Consider the following 5,606-nt stretch of genomic DNA (forward strand, 5'->3'; position numbering starts at 1 on the left):
CTAGTCCAGGTGTACAGATGAAAAGCAGCAGCCAGATAAGATGACAGATGATAGATCCAAATTGCCAAATTTGTTAACATGTTCCATTGCTAAACCATCCTTAAAGAAAATCATATATGGAATCACACCATCCTCATGGTGGTCCAGCAGAGCAACCATGCCATGTGGATTCAAGTTTTCACCAATCAAGCACTAGTAGTTTTTTGTTTGTTTATTGATTTCAGAGAGAGCAAGGGAGAGGGAGAGAGAGATAGAAACATCAATGATGAGAATCATTGATCGGCTGCTTCCTGCATGCCCCCTTCTGGGGATCAAGCCCTCAACCCAGGCATGTGCCCTGACCAGGAATTGAATCATGACCTCTGGTTCATAGGTCAACGCTCAACCACTGAGCCACAGCACTGGTAGTTTTTGAAATTAGCAAGGATGTGCTTGATTTGTTCTGAAGCCCCTGGAAAGACTTTGCTCTTTCTGGTCTCTGTTCTTCAAGTGTCCCTTTGATGGATTTCATGTAATCTTTTATATAGTTCATGTAAGCTGGTTTTTTGTGAAGTTGATTTCCTGCAAATGATGGTTCTTGACAAGATCAACACCAGTGATGACTGTGCTTTCAGTACCTTCACCCTTGGGTAAAGTGGAGGCATTTCCACCCATGGGTGAGTCATCCATGTTACCCTCTGTCCTACTGACCATTTCCCCCTCCACTTTCAGACACAGCCTATTTTTGATCTCCCAGATCTTGTAGATGTCAGAGAACATCTCATCACAGCTGGTGAGGTACCGGTAGATGATGGAAACTGGGACACTGGCTTAACAGGAGTCCTGAGCTCGAAGTGAGCGCAGAGCAGCCGAAGCAGCACTCAGGGGGAGCCTTGAACAGATCATTTCTTGTGGCTCTACTCTTTCCCTCTTTTCTTCTCTTTCCTGTTGTGGTTGCCTCCTCAGCACTAAGATACCCCTCACACCCAGATCCTGTGTTCAGACTGCTTGCTCCAAATCCTTTTTTGACTCCTAGTGATTTCACAGCAGCAGAGGATCTGGACTTCTGAGACTCAAATTCCATGCTCAGTCCTAGCTGTCATCCTCCTCAGGTCCAGAGATAAGCATGCGGGTGGAGGTATTCATGGTGACAAATTTTGGTGGCATAATAATACCACCAATGTCTGTTCTTTGTCGTGTCAAGTTAACTGGACACTCACTGGTCGTTCTGATGATTTTCACTGCCTTTTGCTCTCCCACTTTAGCCCTGCCACCTGACTCAGAATGGCCCAGGGTCACATTGTAGAAATCACACTTGATGAGAAAAAAGAATTTCTATCATGTTTTTAGCTTATCAAGAATGCCAGAGTCAGGTCAAACCACAAAGATGGCAGGTCAAACCATAAAGGCTCTTCTCCAAAATTACAGCGGCTTTGTTAGAGAGGTCAAGCGAAGCGTTCTAAAATGGGCCAAGGCCAGCTGAGGTACCAGCAAATTCTGGTTTGTAGAGAATTCAAAGGAAAAGGTGTCCAGTGACCATTAGGTATAGTAGCAGAAGTCTTGTATCCAGAGCACTTTTTATTCTGGTCTATGTGGATATCAGAATATAAGTAATTCTATGAGTCCAGCACCCTTCCCATTTCCTAAAACCTGATGTCTCTGTTATAATGTGACACCTTTGAGCTTACAGAGCATTTTTACACCTATATGACATGTTTTATTTCTCACAACCAAATGAGAATAGCAAACAAAATTCATAAGCTCCATTTCTTAAGATAACCTGCACCAAGTTCACATGACAAGTGAGTGATGGAATCAGAACTAAAACCAGATCTTTATTTATTTTTTTTTTAAAATATATTTTATTGATTTTTTTTTTTACAGAGAGGAAGGGAGAGGGATAGAGTTAGAAATATCAACAAGCTGCCTCCTGAACACCCCCCTACTGGGGATGTGCCTGCAAGCCAGCTACCTGCCCTTGACCGGAATCGAACCTGGGACCCTTCAGTCCCCAGGCCGACGCTCTATCCACTGAGCCACACTGGTTAGGAAAAACCAGATCTTTAGTCTCCGGTCTTCTTTCCATTGTATCCAGAGGTCTCCTTCTCTGGTCATAATCGCTTATGCCCACACAGACCTTCAAGCTCCTTTTTTACTTCAGGAGCCTCTCAGCTAATCAAATGTATCTCATGTAGATACCTTGGTAGTGGAAATTCTGATGATAAGTCAATAAGGATCTCTGGGCCATCACTAAGCCAATGTTTTAGACTGAGACATGGGAGGATTGAATTCTTTTGAGAGAATTTCTAAGAGAGAAAGAATAGTGCTAAAGCTATCCCAAGTGCCATGGTCATGGTCATCTTGGCAAGTATTTATTTGCTGTATCTCTCTTTCTCCCTTCCTTTCCTTTCTTCCTTCCTTTCTTCCTTCCTTTCTTTCTTTCTTTCTTTCTTTCTTTCTTTCTTTCTCTCTTTTCTTTCTTTCCTTCTTTCTTTCTTTCCTTCTCTCTCTCTCTCTCTCTCTCTCTCTCTCTCTCTCTTTCTTCCTTTCTTTTGTTAATCCTCACCCAAGGATATTTTTTCCTATTGTTGTTGTTTTTTTTTAAGAGAGTAGAAGGGAGATAGAGAAAAGAGAAACATCGATGTGAAAAAGACATACCGATTGGTTGCCTCTCACATGTGCCCCAACAAGAACCATCGACCCTGCAACTCAGGCACATGTCCTTGATGGGAATCAAACCCGAGACCCTTTGGTATGCAGGCTGATGTTCTAACCACTGAACACACTGGTCAGGCTGTTTTGTCTCTTTCAACACATGTAAATCATTCATACCAAAAGTTGCAGGTTTCATTGATTTCATTTTACAGATAAGAAAATGGCCCTGACCGGTTTGGCTCAGTGGATAGAGCGTCGGCCTGCGGACTCAAGGGTCCCAGGTTCGATTCCGGTCAAGGGCATGTACCTTGGTTGCGGGCACATCCCCAGTCGGGGGTGTGCAGGAGGCAGCTGATCGATGTTTCTCTCTCATCGATGTTTCAAACTCTCTATCCCTCTCCCTTCCTCTCTGTAAAAAATCAATAAAATATATTTTAAAAAAAGAAAGAAAGAAAATGGGCTTAGAGGTTTTAAATAACTTGCTCAAATGCCCTGGCTGGTGTGGTTCAGTTGGTTGGGCATCATCCCTCCAACGAAAGGTTGCTGGTTGGATTCCTGGTCAGGGCACATGCCCAGGTTGCAGTTTGATCTGCAGTTGGGGTATGTGCAGGAGGCAGTCAATCAATGTTACACTCTCACGTCAATGTTTCTCTCTCCTACTCTCTTCTTTTCTCTCTAAAAATCAGTTTTTTAAAAAGTGATGTCAGTGACTTGTATCTTATATGGGACTTAAACTCAGGCTTCCTAACTTCAGATCCAGTGCTTTTTTTTTTTTTTTTCCTTTGCACATGTTGTTTCCCTGGAAGTTCACCTGGAAACTCTGAGCTCACTCTCAGCACATCTATAACTCATCCAACCACATGACAATTCTTCTCTTCCTCCCTTCCCCTCCCCCGGCCCCCATCAATGCTGCCTGCTTTGCTCTTTACTGAAAAGATATTTTTTCCTATTCCTTCCTTCCATGAGTCCATCTGTCCGGATGATGGAATTTTATGAGCTCTGACCAAGCCTTACTTTATCCATTGTTACAGAACAAAAGGGGTTCATTCACCTGTGTGCATCAAAGCACAATCAAACCCAAACAGGACATTGCAGCCAAGAAAGTAAAGGTTTAGCTCGGCCAGCATGGCTCAGTGATTGAGCATCAACCTATGAACCAGGAGGTCATGGTTCAATTCCCATCAGGGTACATGCCTGGGTTGTGGACTCAATCTCCAGTGTGGGTCATGCAGGAAGTGGCCGACCAATGATTCTCTTTCATCATTGATGTTTCTATCTCTCTCTCCCTCTCCCTTACTCTCTAAAGTCAATAAAAATATATTTAAGCCCTAGCCGGTTTTGCTCAGTGGTTGGAGCGTCAGCCTGCAGATTGAAGGGTCCCAGTTCGATTCCGGTCAAGGTTACTACTTGGTTGCATGATTGATCCCTGCACCCCTGGGGTGCATGTGGGAGGCAACCAATTGATGTGTCTCTCTCACATCAATGTTTCTCTCTGTCTCTCCCCCTCCCTTCCACTTTAAAAACCAATGGAAAAAATATCATTGGGTGAGGATTAATATATATATGTATATAGTAAAGGTTTAGTTTTAAGGAAATGGTGCCAAACCTAGAGTCACCAGTGAGCTTGTGCAAGGGAGAGGAAGGTGGGTAAGTCAGGGAGCTGGATGAGATCGCTTGAATCAATAGGAAAGAAAGGAGAAAAGTCATATTAAAGAAAAGAAATTTCTTCGTGGTTAGACCATCTGCGGTCCTAAATATTTGCATACTAGTTAGGGAAACAAATAACAATTTACCATCCCTATAGAAGATTATGTGCAAGGTTGCATCATGGAGAGTCAAAGAAAAGATGAAGAGGGGCAGAGATGGTATGCTGAAGGGTCAGAACAAAGCACATTGGCTAGAAAAGATCCCAGGCAATTCACCTACTGAGAGTTTAGGACTTCATCTTTCTCCCATGCAAACAAGTTGTTGATACAATTCTCAAGCAAGATGACCCAGACCAGAATTATATGCTTTGAAGCTTAAGTTTGGCATCTGTGGATAGTCTTGCTTCTTTTTCCAGTCTGCAGTGTGAGAGCCTCTAATTATTACCACCTCTCTTCCTGTCTGCATCCCCCAGGGCAGTGGTCGGCAAACTCATTAGTCAACAGAGCCAAATATCAACAGTACACTTTCTTCAAAATAGACTCACCCAGGCTGAAAACCGACTTCTGCGCATGGGCCACGAAGTTTCAATCGCACTGTACGCGCTCCCGCATGTGGTATTTTGTGGAAGAGCCGCACTCAAGGGGCCAAAGAGCCGCATGTGGCTTGGGAGCTGCACTTTGCCGACCACGGCCCCAGAGTAAAGGATTCCCCATCAAGTCAGTAGACAATTATCCAAGTCAAAAATTCACTTTGACTTGTGGGTTTTTCAACTGAGTAATACCAATTCTTTCCCTCCACTCAGGTTTGCTTTGTTGCTGGGAGACCTACAAAGAGAAAGGGTGAATAGCACTCTTGCTTGTTCATTAGCTGGTGCTGAAACAAAGGCTAAATGAGCCTTCCCTGAAGCCCCACCTCCCTCTGACCAGTAAACCCCACTAGAATATCATTCTCACCCTTCTCCAGAAAGACACTCTCTCCTGTTTGCACCCTGCAGTATGCTACTACAAATAATGGTGAAGGGCTTGCAGCTGAAGCTAAGGCATAAGGACCCACAACTCAGAGTAGCTTCCCAAGTCCTGGCACCTGTTTGATGTTAGAAGCTGTGAGGCTCACCACAGCTCCAGGCCCTTGGTCCTTAGTGCCCATACTTTTGAGTGAACTCTTTGTATTTCCTTCTTTTCTCCCAAGAATACATCCCACAAGCTTGGTCCCCACAAGTACAAACACACACAGGTGTACACACACTCCCCTTTGTGAGACTGCACAGATGGTGGACTCAGGGGCAGCTTGCTTGCATGCCTTAGCTCTCTGGCACCACCTTCTGT

At 44.1% G+C, this 5,606-nt stretch overlaps 1 pseudogene; it reads right to left on the reverse strand.

Moving 5' to 3' along the window:
* On the reverse strand, positions 1–786 carry LOC102255178 (annotated as a pseudogene).
* Between the last annotated feature and the right edge of the window lie 4,820 nt (positions 787–5,606).

This window comes from Myotis brandtii, unplaced genomic scaffold, assembly GCF_000412655.1.
Source record: "Myotis brandtii unplaced genomic scaffold, ASM41265v1 scaffold216, whole genome shotgun sequence".
NCBI classification, from domain to species: Eukaryota; Metazoa; Chordata; class Mammalia; order Chiroptera; family Vespertilionidae; genus Myotis; species Myotis brandtii.